This window comes from Scyliorhinus canicula, chromosome 3 (assembly GCF_902713615.1).
Source record: "Scyliorhinus canicula chromosome 3, sScyCan1.1, whole genome shotgun sequence".
Lineage (NCBI taxonomy): Eukaryota > Metazoa > Chordata > Chondrichthyes > Carcharhiniformes > Scyliorhinidae > Scyliorhinus > Scyliorhinus canicula.
Window position 1 is genome coordinate 200318715 of NC_052148.1, and position 18821 is coordinate 200337535.

Below are 18821 nucleotides of genomic sequence, written 5' to 3' on the forward strand. Positions count from 1 at the left end.
AGACTCACACCAGGCGCTGAGAGAATCAACTGGTTCGGACAAGGCTGAGGTCTCCAGTTTAAGTTAGCATTATTTAGACCCACAGTCATCGTGTGTTAGTTAGAAGTAGTTAATAAAATTGAGTTGAATCTTCATCAGTGTTGGAAGTGTCTGTTCATCTCTCCAGCCTACACTAGCCAACATATCACGTGTCTGAACCGAGTGTGTCAATAGGAAGAATACTGGAGCTGCTTTGGGTGTTTGGGTCTTTCTCAGGGTACAAATTAAATCTAGACAAGAGTGAATATTTGGTGGTGGTTCGGCAAGGGCGGTGGGGGGGGGGGGGGGGGGGGGGCTGCCATTCCGTAGGGCAGGGACTCACTTCAGATACCTGGGAGTGCAGCTTGCTCAGGATTGGGGGGGGGGGGGCTCCATAGGTACAACATTTCTAGTTTGGTGAGGAGGGTGAAAGCTGAACTGACAAGATGGGGTGGTCTCCCTCTATCACTGGCGGGTCAGGTACAGGCGGTTAAAGTGAAAGTGCTGCCGTGATTCCTGTTTATTTTTCAATGCCTGCCGATTTTCCTGCCAAAGGCATTTTTTAGAGAGATTGAGGGATGATTATCTCGTTCATATGGGGAGGGAAGATGGCCAGAATTAAAAAGGTGTTACGACAGAGAGGAAGGCAGGCATTGAAAAATAATAAGGCATTGAAAATAATAAGGCATTGAAAAAATAATGGTTTGGGTCTTCTGAACTTGATGTATTTATACTGGGTGGCGAATGTGGAGAAGGTACGGAGCTGGGTCAGAGGGGTTGACTTCCAATGGGTCAGAATGGAGAAGGAGGTCGGGATTGAAGGTGCTCGCGACAGCTCCGCTCCCGACGACCCCGGGGAGATAATCAGTGAGTCCGGTAATAATAGCTTCATTGAGAATTTGGAGGCAGTTTCGCCAGCACTTCGGGTTGGGGACAGATCAAGGGAAATCCCGATTCAGGGGAACCACACATTTGAGCCAGGGAAGTGGGATGGAAACTTTCGGCGATGGGAGGAAAAAGGAATTGGGACACTAAAAGATTTGTTTCTTGGGGGTCGTTTTGCGGGATTGAAGGAGCTGGGAGCTAAGTATGGGCTAGAGCAGGGGGGAATATTTAGATACATGCAGGTTCGAGACTTTGCCAGAAAGGAGATACAGAGCTTCCCGGTTGAGCCAGCTTCCACATTGCTGGAGGAGGTGCTGACGACAGGAGGACTGGAGAAGAGGGTAGTATCGGCAGTTTACGGGTTATTTTGGAGGAAGAGAAGGCGCTGCTTGAAGGGATCAAGGCAAAGTGGGAGGAAGAGTTGGGAGAGGGTATGGAGGAGGGGTTCTGGTGTGAGGTGCTCCGGAGGGTGAACGCCTCCACCTCGTGTGTGAGGTTTGGGCTGATACAGCTGAAGGTGGTGTATAGAACACATCTTACAAGGGCGAGGATGAGCCGGCTCTTTAAGGGGGTAGAAGATGTGTGTGAACGTTGCGGGGGGAGGCCCAGCAAACCACGTTCATATGTTTTGGTCCTGTCCAAAGCTGGAGGATTACTGGAAGGATGTGTTTAGGGTAATCCAAGTGGTGCACATGAAACTGGACCTGGGCCCTCGGGAGGTCATATTCGTGTTGTCGGACCAGTGAGGGTTGGAAACGGGCGAGGAGGCAGATATTGTAGCCTTTGTCACATTGATCACCCGAAGGTGGATCCTGTTAGGGTGGAGATCAACCTCTCCACTCTGTCCCCTGGCGTGGCGGGGGGACCTGCTGGAATTCTTGATGCTTGAAAAGATCAAATTTGAACTGAGGGGAAGGATGGAGGGGTTCTGCAATTCATGGGCGTTATTCCTTATGCACTTTCAAGAATTGGATCACATCAAACAATAGGGGGGGGGGGCAGGAGGGGGACTGTATGTGTTATTGGTGACTATGGGTGATTCCTGAATCCTTTTTGTCACTTGTTTATGTTAACATGTGGGCTAATATTTGGGATTTGGTGGGAGGATGGGATCGTCGTTATTGATATGGGGATTGATTACATTCATTACTGATTATTGTTTATTGTTGGATGTAAATTTGGGAGAAAATGTGAAAAAGGAGAATAAAAATATTTTTAATGAAAAAAGTCATCTCAGGTTAACCCTCAGGTTAAATCACCACCAGTCAGCCCTCCCTCTCAAAGGGGGAAAGCCTGTGGTATTGTGATTTTCATCAGTACTGGTGCCCCATGCTGTACATGTCCTCCACCCAGTCCATGCTGAGCCCAGTGACAGGACACTGGTACTCAGTCCTGACTAACCCCAGTCTCACAGCATTAGCACCCAGTCCATGCTGAGCCCAGTGACGGGACACTGGCACTCAGTCCTGACTAAACCCAATCTCACAGCATTAGCACCCAGTCCATGCTGAGCCCAGTGACAGGACACTGGTACTCAGTCCTGACTAACCCCAGTCTCACAGCATTAGCACCCAGTCCATGCTGAGCCCTGTGTCCGGAGGGGCGGCTCCCTCTGGCGGCCGCTGTGGTGGTGAGCTGGGGGAAGGCTGGGCTCCGCTCCTCTCTGAACACAGGTTAACTCTCACAGCTCCACCTACCCCCGGCCTTTGCACATCACTCACCGCAACCTGGACACTCCCCGACACTTCTCCTTTTACACCCCCAGCCCCCGAGAACCGGTGTGACTAAAATGCCTGTGAGAGGAGCTGGTGAACTTGTGTGTGTGTTCTGAGGCGGGAGGAAGTGACTGGCTGATCCAGGGGTTTAGAAACTGCAGAAATCTCTCCCTCCCCCCCCCACCCACCTGTCTTTCTGATCCCAGGGAACGGCAAAGAGAAGAAACAAGACTCCAGGAACTGGAGTAAGGGAAGGTGGAGACAGTCATTTTGCAGAGCGTGTGCTGCCTTAACCGGGTAAGTTTAAATGTCCCACTGAGGTACACAGGCCAGGCCGGAGCTGGGGATTTGAGAGGTTTAAACCCCTTTTACTATTTGTGCGTTTGTCCCTCCCTCAGCTGCTAATCCAGAAGGGAATACTGTGTTGTTGTGTTCGCGGATTTGCCCATCGGGGTAACTCGATCCCTTTTCTTTAAACTCTGCATCGAGCTGCTCCCCCACCCACTAGAAAGGGGTGTTGTACACAGGAGTTTTCACCGCCTCTGCCTGGCAAACCGGGTCATTGGACAAGTTTATACTTGTGAACAGGAGAAGTCCCAGTTTAAGGTATTGTGCCTACTCGCGGCGACACCTGTTTAAAAATGTTTTTTGTGTGTGTGTTTTATTGGTTGTGAAGTATATTTGGTCTGCTTCTCCTGCCCATGGTAAAAGGTGTTTGCAAAAGGAAGGGCAGAATGGTGCAGCGGGGTGTTATTTTCACAGCACTTACCTGGATTGCTCGGACAGTCGATCATTACTATTAAGAGCCTTCAGATAACCAACTCTGTCGCCCTGAATGTTGCTTGGGGAGGGAACCCACTTGGAAATGGACATAACTTGATGTCGATCGCTCTAAGACCGTTCATTCCTTTTAACTAAAGCCTTTGGGGGGGGGGGGGGGGTGGAAAAGTCCTGTTTGGTTGGAATGTAATGGGACCTTGGTTTATGTAGAATAAGCTTAGTTCTTCACTACTCCCTTGTTAAGTCACACTCAGGACTGGGAGCAACATGCAGTCAGGGACATGTTCGGAATCTAAGAGTGCACTGTTTCCTGGGCTAGACAGGTTGATTTGAGAATTATCATGTGATGTGTCCCTTGGAACTGAGCTGGAACGGTTGTTAAGGAGATATGCTTTGGGACGTTACATCATCGTTAACCCTCTCAGAGCTGTGACAGAACCCAGAGTAAAGCAGCTTAGGCTTTTTTCAAATGCATGGTTAGAATGCATTTTCGTTTAACCGTCTAAAATTCTGGAATTTTTAAAAATGGGAATGAGTTAAAACCTGTGTTTTGAAAACTTTTCGGTGTTGAAAGAATTACGCCTGTTGGTGGTAGAGCTGTTTTGGTGCAATTGATTTGCAATGTTTTATCTTCTCTTGTCGTTTCCCATTATCCCCAGTGTAAGGGCAGTATGGTAGCACAGTGGTTAGCACTGTTGCTTCACAGTGCCAGGGTCCCAGGTTTGATTCCCGGCTTGGGTCACTGTCTGTGCGGAGTCTGCACGTTCCCCCCTGTGTCTGCGTGGGTTTCCTCCGGGTGCTCCGGTTTCCTCGCACAAGTCCCGAAAGACGTGCTGTTAGGTAATTTGGACATTGTGAATTCTCCCTCAGTGTGCCCGACCAGGCGCCGGAATGTGGTGACGAGGGGATTTTCACAGTAACTTCATTGCAGTGTTAATGTATGCCTACTTGTGACAATAATAAAGATTATTATTACAAGTGAATGCATGTGGTAACCAGAACATGATGGGATCATATAGTTTGATCCCTCGTTTGCTGGTTAAAAATTCTGAATTCCACTTGCAATAAACAAGATGCTGGAAATTTCATGTGGGGGAGGTGTTCTCGGGCTAGGGGTGCACTGCTGTATTCACTCCAATGTTCGGTGGTCTTTGTTTCCACTGCCAAATCTTATAGGTTACTTGGTTTCATGAGGGTATTCTCTTTGTGGTGCTCAAGCTTTGCATCGGCTGTTCTTTAAACCCCAGCCAGTGCTTAGCAACAGGACATCAAAGAAGATGCAAAAGTATTCTTCAGTAAATACATGATCGTTGTAGGAAATCCTGATACAACAAATGTATTGATTTGTGCTCCTGGAAGAAATTCAGGATCTATTGGAAAACAATTATAAACAATCTCTAGCAAGTAGGGGATCTCGCTGTGTTCCAAATGTGTGTTTTAAATCTGGGGTTGTAAAGCGTGCCTTAACTGCTCGGTAAGTGGTACTTTGGTTTCTAATGAGCTTAACACTGGTGAGATGTTTTTGAACATCTTCCCTCACCCCTCAGTTGATTTTTGTTCTTCTATTTAGTTGATTGGTCCTAAAATACAGCACCCATGTGAGAAGCTAGTATTAAAAATCTTTAAAGAAAGCTCACTCAGGGAGGGGGACCATTCTTTTTCAATCAAGTTGAAGTTTTACATTGAGTATTACAGATGTTTGGCTTTTAATATTCCCATCCCTGGACCAGAGGGATGTGACAGCTCAGGCCTCTGGCTATTAATGTATAAAAGTGCTTTGGGAATAGGTTGCTTGTTCACCTTTTTTGATGGAACAACACAGACTAGAGGACCAAAGGCTGTAATGGAGAGATTTTGCTTCTCCTTCATTGCTACTCTTGTTAATTACAGTCAATATAATTCAAGCTACTATTAATGACCTGAGGCTTCTGTCTTCCCTGTTGCGCATTACTCTTATACAGAGGGTAAATGCTGCACAGATGTTTAGAAAATCAAAACAGGAAATATTGGAAATACTCATCAGGTCGGGCAACATCGATGGAGATGAACTGTTAATGTTTCAGTTTGTCAGAATTGGAAAATAAAACGCACAAAACCAGCTTTAAGCAAACAGTAAGGCAGAGAAAGGAGGCGGAGGGGAGGAAACAGTCGATATAGGATAGAAGGCAGGTGATCAACCTGACAAAAGGGATGGTATTGGAACAAATCACCAGTGGGAATGAGGGGGAAACTCTCCACTGGTTTGGAGTCATACCTCGCACAAAAGAAGGTGGTTGTGGTTGGACTCCAACAATGATCTGAGCCCCAGGACATCACTTCAGGAGTAACTCAGGGCAGTGCAGCAACCTAATCCACCCATCTTCAGCTTCATCAAACCCTGCAACATTAGGTCAGGAATGGGAATCTTCGCTGATAATTGCATGGTGTTCAGTTCCATTCCAAAATGGTCAAGTAATGAAACAACCCGTGGTTCCACCTAGCATGACCAGAACAACATTTAAGATGGAATTCACCCCGCCATCCCCCATATATCCACTTAATGACCTTTTCCCAGCCAGCATTGCCATTGCTACATTCCTCACGATTAACATCCCAAGGACCACATTTAACCAGAGATGTAACTGGATGAGCCACATAAATACTGTCGCTGCAAGAGCAGGTTGGAGGCTAGAAATTCTGCGGTGAATAACTTGCCTCCTGATTACCCAAAGCCTGTCCACCATCTACTAGGCTCAAGTCAGTTATGTTATGGAATACTTGACTGGCTGAGTGCAGCTCAAGAAGCTCAATGACATCCAGCACAAAGTAGTCTGTTTGATCAATACTCCAAGCACCACTTCAACCATTCACTCGCTCCACTACCGGTACACTATGGCAGTAGCGGTGTACCATATAAATTCTGCACTGCCATAACTTGCCTTCTTCAAAACAAGGCTTCTTCAAAGGGACCTTCCAATTCCATATGATCTCTACCACCTAGATGAACAAGGGCAGCAGATGCCAAATGAAATCTTAATCCATTTCCTATCGTGCAACATCTTCTCTTCCATTCAGCATCTCATCTTGAATCTCCTCTCTTTGTTCATTTAAAACTTTTGTTTACCGCCCACCAAATACCAGAAAAAATGTAAAATCCTCATTCTCCGCCCCATATCTTCTCCTCAGAAATTTTGAGCTCCAGACGAGACTATCCATCGTAGCGGCCAATCATTTTCTATTGTCTGTAAACTTTGCTGCCTGTGCTCTATCTGTCACCAAGTCCTGTTCAACCATCACCCCTGTATTTGCTGACCTGCGTTATTGTTTTTAAGTCCTTTAGTAGCTCCACAACCTTATGAAATGTTTTTGGTCCTCCGATTCGGACCTCATTCACATCCAGGTTTTAATTATTCACTAGTGGTGGCTGTGTCTTCAGTTACCAAGACTCTAAGCTCTGGATGATTGACTTGTCCTCTTTGTCGCTTGAGAATCATAGGCTGCTGTGGGCATACACCAACTTTCTCTGCCTGTAGCCATATTTTGTGCTTTTTCCCCATAAGAGCCCTGTTTCCCTCAGCTTGGCCATCACAGTGCCAAGCCAGGTTTGTCTTGCCTGGTTTTTTCTTCCCTGGTGTTGTCCGTTAAGGGCCACTTTGGCTATACTCTCCAATGGCATTCTGAATAAGCCAAGCCAACAGAGTCAGTGGTGCTTGATTTCGCTTACAATCCTGCGACAGCCAGTTTTTTCATGCAAGTTTAAGTTGGAGATCTAGTTTGGTCAGGACATGCGGCAGGTTTTCCTTCGGCATCTTTCTATCTCTCTATCTCCCTTTTTCCCCTCTTTTAGGCCACTCCTTACAACCTACCACTTTGACTGAGAATATTGTCATCGCCGTCTGTGGCTCGATTTCAAATTTTGTTTGACATTGCAGGTTGTTGTTTTATCTTTCCTTGCCGAGTCTACAGCCATGATTCTTCTGGTGCCCTCTGCCACTTTAACAGCTTTCGGCCTCGAACCATCTCCTTTTTCCCATAGACAATCAATCCTCTAAACACAGCCATGCCACTCCAGGACGATGTGGAGGACCTGGGCTTCTCCATGGAATAGAGACCACACCATACCCCATCTACCAGCAGCCTCCTTCCTCTGGCTGAACTTGTTCTCACATTGAACTACTTATTTAACTCCACTTGTTTCCTCTAAATAAAATATGCTGCTGTAACTTGTATCACGTTGGAAACCGATATGGGGCCTAGCTATGCCTGCCCTTTCATATGAGAACATGGAACATTTTCATTCCAGTCTCCAAGTCCCTCTCTCATATATCTTTTGCGTATATTTATGACTCTAATGGTGCCACTTCCAGCTGCTATTCTGAACTGGAAACTTTCACCAACTTTGCTTTCACCCAAACTCTCTGATTCCACAGTGCCCTTTCTTGACTTCTTTATTTTGGGGCAGCACGGTAGCATAGTGGTTAGCACTGTGAGTTCACAGTGCCAGGGTCCCAGGATTGATTCCCTGCTGGGTCACTGTCTGTGTGGAGTTTGCACTTTCTCCCAGTGTCTGCGTGGGTTTCCTCCGGGTGCTCCGGTTTCCTCCCACAGTCCAAAGTCGTGCAGGTTAGGTGGATGGGCCATGATAAATTGCACTTAGTGTCCAAAAAGGTTAGGAGGGGTTATTGGGTTCAGGGGATAGGGCTGGATAGGGTTGAACTGAGGGCTTAAGTGGGTCGGTGCAGACTCGATGGGCCAAATGGCCTCCTTCTGCATTATATGTTCTATGATCTCAACTTCTTGGGATAGCTGTCAACCAATATCTTCTCTAAGCCCACCAACTTCCACAGCTACCCTGATTATACTTTCCCCAACCCATTTCCTGTTTAGGACTCCTCTGAGGGGTGACCTGATGGAGGCCTACAAGATGATGAGGGGCATGGATAGAGTGGATGGGCAGGCACTCTTCCCAGGATGAAGAGGTCAGTCACCGGGGGCATAGGCTTAAGGTCTGTGGGGCAAAGTTTAGAGGAGATGTGCGAGGCAGGTTTTTTATGCAGATGGTGGTGAGTTCCTGGAACGTGTTGCCAGGGCAGGTTGTGGAAGCAGATATATTAACGGCGTTCAAAAGGCATCTTGACAAAAACATGGACAGGGAGGCTTTAGAGGGCTATGGCAATAGGAAGTGCTAAGGGTTTTGGCAAAGGTATCATGACCGTTGGTGCAGGCTTGGAGATCCGAAGGGCCTGTTCCTGTGCTGTATTGCTCTTTCAATTTGGCGTACCATCACTGCTAATGAGACCGTCATCTCTACACTGAGGAGACCAAACGCAAATTCATCCTTTTGCTGAGCAGTTTTGCATAATCCGCAAGCATGACCTTGCCTTTCATTCCTCGTCATTTTAATTCTCTGTTCTATTCCCACTCTGAGCCCTCTTTCCTTTACCACCAACATTGTTGCAATGAAGCTCAAAAGAAGTTTGAGGAACAGTGCCATTGGATATTATTTTAGAGGTTTCAGGCTTGGGCAGCACGGTGGTGCAGTGGTTAGCACTGTTGCCTCATGCCATTGAGGATCCGCGTTCGATCCCGGCCCCGGGTCACTGTCCGTATGGACATTCTCCCCTTGTCTGTGTGGGTTTCACCCCCAGAACCCAAAGATGTGCAGGGTAGGCTAAATTGCCCCTTAATTGGGGAAAAAAAAGAATTGGGTACTCTAAATTTATTTTTTTTAAAAGAGAGGTTTCAGGCTTAATATTTTGTCAGGTAATAATAGTGATAATGATTGTCACTGGGAATAAGGTTGAGAGGGCAGGGTCTTGGGAAATCCCAAAATTTAGGGCTGAGCCAACTGTCCGCTTGTGGAAAGCAAACTGTATCTCTGACTCTCAGTTTTAATCCTTGCATCGCTGCTTTTGAAGTATCTCTTCCAGGTGATGGATCCCATGTGGTGTTCATCACCGGCTCGGACACAGGCTACTGTCTCTATCGACTTGAGTGGAGATGTCTGTCATCTGTGTCCAATTGGAGGATTAGACCAAGGTTATGGTGAAAGGGGCTCAGTTAAGGTTTGGATGGAGCTGGATGTTTGGGAGGCACGTTGAGTTACACAAGAAAGTAAATTGAATGAAGAGGTCGTTCTTTCCAGCAGGGATGCAAAGGAGGAGACAAGTGCTACTGTGGAATGCAGTATGACCTCCATTATATTGAGTGCAAACTTGGTGGAGACTTAAGTAGAAAAGTAGAAACGCATCTAACTATTGTATATGGAATTGCAGTTTCGCACAGGTAATTTATTTGCCACTTTATAGGAACAATAACCTCAGAATTCACAATAGTTAAAGCAACAGCCATCGTCAAGAGCTGTCCTAGAAATCTGACTCCAGGTGGGGAAGTATTTTGGTGGCTAATACGTTGGAGAATTATTTGCGTCAGTGGAAATACTTTTGTCTTGAAATATACTTGGAAATAAAACTTAAACTTGGTGAAATTTGTTCGGAAATATGATAACCAATTAAAAAAGGGGAAACCCAAACTTCACCAGGGGGTGGGGGAAGAAAATTAACCCACAATAAATTGTCACAAGACAGTGTGCACAGGGAATAATATTAAAATAAGTTCTCTGTTTCAATTTGTATTCCAACCCATTGGTTCTCTGGACCCTGGCCAAGGATGCAGGCAGGTACCCTGTTCTGGTGATGCTTCTTCTGAACCACTGCTCATTGACGTCCAGCAGCAGTCCAGATAGTGTAATGGTAATGCAGAGGCCTGGACTAATAATCCAGATAGCATGGGTTCAAATCCCACCATGGGGTTTAAGAATATGATTTCAGATTTTCATTTTTTTTAAAATCTGGAAATAAAAAGTTGACATCTGCATAAGTGACGATGAAGTTGCTTGATTGTCATGAAAAAAATTGAACTGGAACTCTTGCATCTTCTTTTGTACACCTGTTAATCTGGGATGGATTCAGTGCTTCGTGTTGTCATTATCTTTCTGGTTTATCAGTATATCCAAATTATATCAAAAACCATTTGGGGAAAAAAAAAGCCCTCTACAAACTTCTTAGAACAAGCAAAATGAATATCTAGGAGAGAGGGTGTTTGCCACTCTCGAGTAATAATAATAATTTTTTTATTGTCACAAGTAGCCTTACATTAACACTGCAATAAAGTTACTGTGAAAATCCTCTAGTCGCTACACTCCTGCCCTTGTTCGGGTACACTTGAGGGAGAATTCACAATGCCCAATTCACCTAACAGCACATCTTAAGAACAAAGAAAAGTACAGCACAGGAACAGATCCTTCGGCCCTCCAAGCCTGCGCCGACCATGCTGCCCGTCTAAAGTAAAATCTTCTCTACTTCCAGGGTCCGTATCCCTCTATTCCCATCCTATTCATGTATTTGTTAAGATGCCCCTTAAACGTCACTATCGTCCCGGCTTCCACCACGTCCTCCAGCAGCGAGTTCCAGGCACCCACTACCCTCTGTGTGTAAAAAAAGTTGCCTCATGCATCTCCTCTGAACCTTGCCCCTCACACCGTAAACCTATGCCCCCTAGTAATTGACTCCTGTACCCTGTGAAATGTCTCTGACTATCCACTCTGTCTATGCCCCTCATAATTTTGTAGACCTCTATCAGGTCACCCCTCAACCTCTGTCATAGCTAATGCCCTCCATACCAGGCAACATCCTGGTAAATCTCTTCTGCACTCTCTCTAAAGCCGCCACATCCTTCTGGTCGTGTGACGACCAGAATTCAACACTATACTCCAAGTGTGGCCTAACTAAGGTTCTAAATTGCTGCAACATGACTTGCCAATTCTTATACTCAATGCCCAGCCAATGAAGGCAAGCATGCCGTATGCCTTCTTGACTACCTTCTCCACCTGTGTTGCCTCTTTCAGTGACCTGTGGACCTGTACACCTAGATCTCTCTGACTGTCAATACTCTTGAGGGTTCTACCATTCACTGTATATTCCCTACCTGTATTAGACCTTCCAAAATGCATTACCTCACATTTGTCCAGATTAAATGCCATCTGCCATCTCTCTGCCCAAGTCACCAAACTATCTAAATCCTGCTGTATCCTCTGACAGTCCTCATTGCTATCCGCAATTCCACCAACCTTTGTGTCGTCCGCAAACTTACTAATCGGACCAGTTACATTTTCCCCCAAATCATTTATATATGCTACAAATAGCAAACGTCCCACCCTGATTCCTGCAGAACACCACTAGTCACAGCCCTTCAATTAGAAAAGCACCCTTCCATTGCTACTCTCTGCCTTCTATGACCTACCCAGCTCTGGATCTATCTTGCCAGCTCACCTCTGATCCCGTGTGACTTTACCTTTTGTACCAGTCTGCCATGAGGGACCTTGTCAAAGGCCTTACTGAAGTCCATATAGACAACACCCACTGCCTACCTACATAACCATCTTTGTGACCTCCTCGAAAAACTCAAGTTAGCGAGACACGACCACCCCTTCACAAAACCGTGCTGCCTCTCGCTAATACGTCCACTTGCTTCCAAATGGGAGTAGATCTTAGGAAACCGGAGCACCCTGAGGAAACCCACGCAGACACAGGGAGAACGTGCAGATTCTGCACAGACAGTGACCCAAGCCAGGAATCGAACCTGGGACCCTGGTGCTGTGAAGCAACGGTGCTACCCACTGTGCTACCATACTGCTACAGTGCTCGATATGCTATGCCCCAGAGTTGTTCCCAGCTTTGATTTCACTTTACCTAGCTCCAAGTAACAGTTGTGGTGCTTCTTTGTAACCATGTGCTTACTGTGAAAGGGAGAGACATTTCCCTCTGCTACTAGCTGTTAATAGCATTATGCGAAGTTTGAGAGTAGCTTTGATTGAGTCTTTAAATAAGTTGCTTGACTACTTTTTGGCTGTATTTGTTGTGTGACTCAGAAATGAAAACACTGACCTCAGCTTAGGAAACAAAAGCAGTTAAGTTTTCCTCCTCGCTGTTCAATGACAATCAGCCATTTGTTATAAACAAACGTTCTTGGCCACACAGTCACTAAGTTGTTATTTGCATAAATGAGACCTTGCTTTACATTAAATTTTACATCTGCTACCCAGCAGTCTGCACTGACTCATTTTAGTGTTGTTCCCTTTCACACTTCCCCTTGTTCCTATGACATATCCAAGATGTTTGTCTTTCCTTTTTATCCTGATAAATTTATACACTTGCAATGCAGGGACAGGTTAGGCCTTGTTTAAAAAACACTTTTATTAACCTACAATTAAACTTCTGTTGGAAACCATGCATACCAGAACAATACCAGTGTATAACCCAACCCTTGGTTTTTTTGTGCGTGCTTTGAAGCTGGTGTGGCTAAAATGCAGGATCAGAATGACGACACCCTGCCTTTTATTCTAGATAACTGGGAATGCAAGTATGAAAAGATCAACATACAGTTCCCTCTTTACCTGCCAGATGTGTATGTGTCAAGAGTAGGTCATAACTGGAGTCATACGAGGCACTTTGTTGTAAGACCTATTAATTTTATTTTGAATGCTTGTTCTTGCTCCCTCTCTTAACGCGCATATTAACTCTCTCTCTCTCTCTCTCTCTCTCATATCCATGTTGCCTGTGCCTCAGTCAAGGTGTAATGCACCAAGTGGGTGGCAATGAGACTTCATGAACAGCTGGTTTAGGCTGCAAACCACAAATAATAACCTCAAGGTTTGATCTAGGGATAATGACAGCACAATCTCTTCAAACAATTGCAGATTGAGAGCGCAGCAATTTTGCTGTTCTGATGAAAGGTCATCGACCTTAACTGTGGACAGTTTCTCTTGTCACAGATGCTCTCTGACCTGCTGAATATGTCCAACATTTTCTGGTTTTAATCCTGATTTCCAGCACCTGTAGTATTTTGTTTTTGTATTAATAAGGAAGCTGATAGTTTGTCTGAGCTTTGACATGTTTAGAAACATAGAAAATAGATGCAGGATGATGCACTATCAATTACAACGAGACGAGAGTAGAGTGTAATCTGTCATAATATACACACAAGTATATGATGGTGCACAGACAGACATTGATTGACACGCAGGATGACCAATGAACACACAGAACACAGCAGCCAATCACCAGACAGGACACGGCCACTATAAAGCCAGAGGGCACTAGTTTTTCCGCTCTCTTGGGATGCAGCCTCTGAGACAGTCAGAGCCTGTGAGTAACAACTAGAACATACACCATGTGGTAGTAAGATAGTCTGGTCAGGTTAGTCTCGGGTCTCCAGTCAACTCAGCATAGTGTCAACCCACAGTTAAAATATGTTTAATAGTTAAGAGTTCAATAAAATAGAGTTGCATTTCTTCAAGTGTTGGAACCCTGTCTCTCTCACTGCTATGGTAAACACAGTCCTCACAGACCCAGCATACCCAACGCATCATAATCGAGGCTTTATTATGCAGAGATGTGTAGTCTCCTGCAGCTGCTGCCAAAATGGCTGCAGCTCGGAGAGCCCACACATTTATACTCCGCCTACTGGGCGGAGCCAGCAGGCAGGGATCTACCCCCGTACCTGTAGTACAGGAGCCTTACCGTAATACACCTCATGTGATATATATACAACAGTGGTGACTACCACACAGGAATAGGCCATTTGGCCTTTGAGCCTGCACCGCCATTCAGTATGATCATGGCTGATCATGCAAATTCAGTATCCCGCTCCCGCCTTCTACTTGATTCCTTTAGCCGCAAGGGCCACGTTCAACTCCCTCTTGAATATATCCAATGATCTGGCCCCAACAGTTCTTCCTTATCTCAGTCCTGAATGGCTGACCCCTTATTCTTAGGCTGTGACCCTGAGTTCCAGACATCCCCAACATGGGGAACATTCTTCCCGCATCTAGCCTGTCCAGTCCCACCAGGATTTTATATGAGATCCCACCTCATCCTTCTGAACTCCAGTGAGTTCAAGCCCAGTCGATCCTGTCTTTCTTCATATGTCAGTCCTGCCATCCCGGGAATTGGTCTGGTGAACCTTCGCTGCACAGCCTCAATAGAAGAAACACAATTAAATAAGATGTGTCTTTGGGTCACATATATTCATGAATTCTACACGGCAAACAATAGAACACTTTGTCTACCTTATTAACAAAACTACATGATACAACTCCTGACTGGAGAGACTTCAATGGGGAAAGGTTCCTTGAGAAGTTATGCTTCTGTTTTCTTTACTGGATGACTGTTCTCACTCTCAAAACATTCTCCTTTGTTCACAAAATAGATGGTTCTTTCTTTAAAGTGGCACTTTTCCACAACAGGGAGTTTAGTTCTCAGCATCCAGGGACTTGGAACTAAAAATCGTGTCTGCTTTTTTATCATGGGGCAGAGAAAAATGAAATCTTCAATCGAATTTCTGGGACACAACACAGTAGTTCCATAAATATTCATGGTTTGTGTCATTATCCTCTTTGGCTTGCTTTATCAATGGAAATAAATGTTGTGCTCATTGAAATATTAAATTAAAATTAAGTAAAAATATTTCTTCTCAAAAGGTCAAACCTTCTGTTACATTCATTGTTGGTCGGTGCGGAAGTGGTACAGATATCTGGTCTGCTCACGTTTCTTTGTTAAAACATCTTTTGTTTTGATTTATTTATTGTCATGTGTATTGAGGTACAGTGAAAAGTATTGTTCTGTGTACAGTCCAGGCAGATTGTTCCATACAACATTGAGTCAGAGAACAGGAGGGAGATAGAGAACCTAGTGGCGTGGTGCAATGACAACAATCTCTCCCTCAATGTCAGCAGAACTAAGGAGCTGGTCATGGACCTCAGGAAGTGAAATGTCGTACACGCCCTGTCTGTATCAATGGTGCTGAGATGGAGATGGTTGACCGCTTCAAGTTCCTAGGTATAAACATCGCCAACAATCTGTCCTGGTCCACCCATGTCGACGCTACGACCAAGAAAGCAATGCAGAGCCTTTAATCCCTCAGGAAATTAAGGAAATTCTGCATGTCTACATTGACTCTTATCAATTTCTACAGGTGTACCATAGAAAGCATCCTACCTGGCTGCAAAACAGCTCTTCCCGCATCTAGCCTGTCCAGTCCCACCAGGATTTTATATGAGATCCCACCTCATCCTTCTGAACTCCAGTGAGTTCAAGCCCAGTCGATCCTGTCTTTCTTCATATGTCAGTCCTGCCATCCCGGGAATTGGTCTGGTGAACCTTCGCTGCACAGCCTCAATAGAAGAAACACAATTAAATACGATGTGTCTTTGGGTCACATATATTCATGAATTCTACACGGCAAACAATAGAACACTTTGTCTACTGCTCGGCCCGAGACCGTAAGAAACTACAGAGAGTTGTGAACACAGCCCAGTCCTTCATGCAAGCCCACCTCCCATCCATTGACTCTGTCTACACCTCCCGCTGCCTTGGGAAAGTGGGCAGAATAATCAAAGATCCCACCCGGGTTATTCTCTCTTCCAACTATCGGGAAGAGGATACAAAAGTCTGAGAACACGCACCGATAGATTCAAAAACAGCTTCTTCCCCGCTGTTACCAGACTCCTGAATGACCCTCTTATGGATTGAACTCGTGTGTCTACGCATCTTCTCTACAGCTGTAGCACTATATTTTGTATACTGCACTCCATGTCTTATATTTGTGTATTTACATTTTGTATTTATAGTATGTTCTATGTTCATATTTTAAAATTAATTTATGGAATATGGGCACCGTTGGTTCGGCCAGCATTTATTGCCCATCCCTAGTTTCCCTTCAGAAGGTGATGGTGTGCTGCCTTCTTGAACCGCTGCAGTCTCTGAGGTGTAGGTATACCCACTGTGCTATTGGGGAGGGATCCGAACCCAGCTCCCCAGGTCGTTATCATGGGTCTCTGAATTACTAGTCCAGCGACAATGCCACTACACCATTGCCTCCCCCTACTGACAATGGATGACATAAGGACAGTAGAAAAAGGTACATGAGATTTAAATAATATAATGGATTGTGCTGATGCATAAGGAGGGGCATTCACACTAATAGGGATATTCTACAGATCACCTGATAAAGATGGATTACGGCAGAAGAATTATGTAATATGTAAGCAAATTATGGAATGAGTGAAAATAAATAAAATAATGTTAAATGAACCAGAGCAGATAAGAGAAACAAGCATATGGGAACACTTCGGCAATAGTGATCACAACAAAATAAGATTTAGATTTAAGATGATTGAGAAAGGTTTATGTGAGTTAAATGCCAAAGTAACATTGAGGTGATGAGCATGGAACTAGGGCAAATAATCTGTAAAAACAATGTTGACAGAGCTACAACAGCAATGTGAAATATTTTTTAATGGAGTTGAGGATCAATGTCTTCTGACAAAAAAAATAGTAAACGATGAAACACCATGAAAAAATTGTCACTCACTGTCAAGGTAATTGAGTGAAGCACTAGATAATTGAGTGAAGCACTGGGTAATCACGTGAAGTATTTTTAAAGTGTTGTCACTGTTGTAATGAAGGAAACGTGACAGTTAATTTGCACGACTCTTTTTGTTCCTTTATTATGTTCTTGATTTGTTGATATCTTCTGCTGCATCTTTAAGTGAAGGTGCCATTATCTTTCCTATCACCAATGATAAGGTCTATAGTTCGCTAGACTTGGTCTATCTTTTTAAAAAATAAATTTAGTGTACCCAATTCATTTTTCTCCAATTAAGGGGCAGTTTAGCGTGTTCAATCCACCTACCTTGCACATATTGGGTTGTGGGGGCGAAACCCATGCGAACACTGGGAGAATGTGCAAACTCCACACAGACAGTGACCCAGAGCCGGGATCGAACCTGGGACCTTGGCGCCATGAGGCAGCACTGCTAACCCACTGCACCACCGCGCTGCCCTGACTTGGTCTAACTTCTAATGAATGATGACAGATGAGTTGAGGCAAATAATTTGAGTGGAAGTTAAGTAAGTACATAAAGGAGAAATAATTGAAGGATGTGCTGATGGGGTTAGATGAAGGGAGAATGGGACGGTATGGAGGACCGTTCAACTGGCCCTATGGTCCAGGAACCTCCCGGCCTCCCGCTGGCAGGAGGTCCTCCCTGATGCACTACACTCCATTCGGTCACTACTGTGCACCGCCACTAACAGTACACCCCATGAACGTCTTTTTGCCTTCCCCAGAAAGTCCACATCCAGGGTGTCGCTCCCGACTTGGCTTGCAGCTCCAGGACCCGTCCTGCTCCGTAGGCACGTCCGACTCCACAAGGCGGACCCATTGGTGGAGAGGGTGCAATTGCTCCATGCAAACCCCCAGTATGCCTGCGTGGCATATCCCGATGGCCGCCAGGATACAGTCTCCCTCAGGGACCTGGCACCAGCAGGTTCCACACGCACACACCCCCCCGGCCCGGCGCCAGCCTCCCCTCCCCCGGCACTCCCAGAAGCAACCCCCCCAGGACCATCCGTCCTCCCCCTGCCCACGCCCGAGGATGAAGAGGATTTTGGCACGCTCCTGGAGTCACCGGACATCAGACCAGCATCGGCATTGCCGCCACAACTACGTCACTCCCAGCGGCACGTCAAGGCCCCGGACAGGTTAAACCTCTAACTGGTCCACTGCACTTCAAAAGACACTTTTTGTTTCTCTCTATCGGATATTGTAAATGTAAAAACCATTTGTTGTATACAGTTCTCCACCACCCCCACCGGACTCAATTTTAACAGGGGGTGAATGTGGTAAACCACTGTTGCACCTCTATTAGAGGATGTATGATAGGACCTGTGGTACAGGTACATTGGTAGTCCCTGCCTACTGGCTCCACTCAGTAGGCGGAGTATAAATATGTGTGTCCTCCATGCGGCAGCCATTTCGCCAGCTGCTGTGGGAGGCCACGCATCTTAGAGCAATAAAGCCTCAGTTGTACCCAAGTCAAGTCTTTGTGCAATTAATCGTGCATCACTCTCGCACTGCAAAATGTTCTGGAGTGTAATAATAGTTGTTACATAAAACTGGCAGTCTGTGGACTGAAATGTAGGTTCAGGACATTTTCCCAAGGTCCAATACATATCAGTATTTACTGTAATGTTGAAAGGTAAAGTAACCCCTGCAAGTAACGAGGCAACAATCGTGTGCATTATTACAAACCTCAATGAGATAGTGGACATGCAGTGTTGTTTCAGAACTGAATGTGATTTTTCTCCCTTTCAATTATTTTTTTATTCATTTGAGTTCCTGATTTCAGCCAGGCTGCGGAAAGAGGATTGAGAAAGTGAATCAGTTCTTGTGGTCTCTTAGTAGCTGGCTCGAAGTATTTACAGGAGTTGGAGAACAATTCAATGCGATCTGCCTCAGTGGAATGGGGAGCCCTACTGAAGTTGAAACAAGATTTTAAAAATAGATTGAAGGGAATAAATAACCACCTTTTGAGTTGATTTA

At 45.3% G+C, this 18821-nt stretch overlaps 1 protein-coding gene across 2 annotated transcripts in view; it reads left to right on the forward strand.

The window, feature by feature from the left end:
• The first annotated feature begins 2550 nt into the window (after positions 1 to 2550).
• fam160a1a (family with sequence similarity 160 member A1a) overlaps positions 2551 to 18821 on the forward strand; it is a 225551-nt gene continuing 209280 nt past the window's right edge. For both annotated transcript variants that reach the window (XM_038791988.1, XM_038791989.1), the window contains exon 1: positions 2551 to 2915. The gene's annotated coding sequence lies outside the window, so the exon portion shown is untranslated. The remainder of the gene's footprint in view (positions 2916 to 18821) is intronic.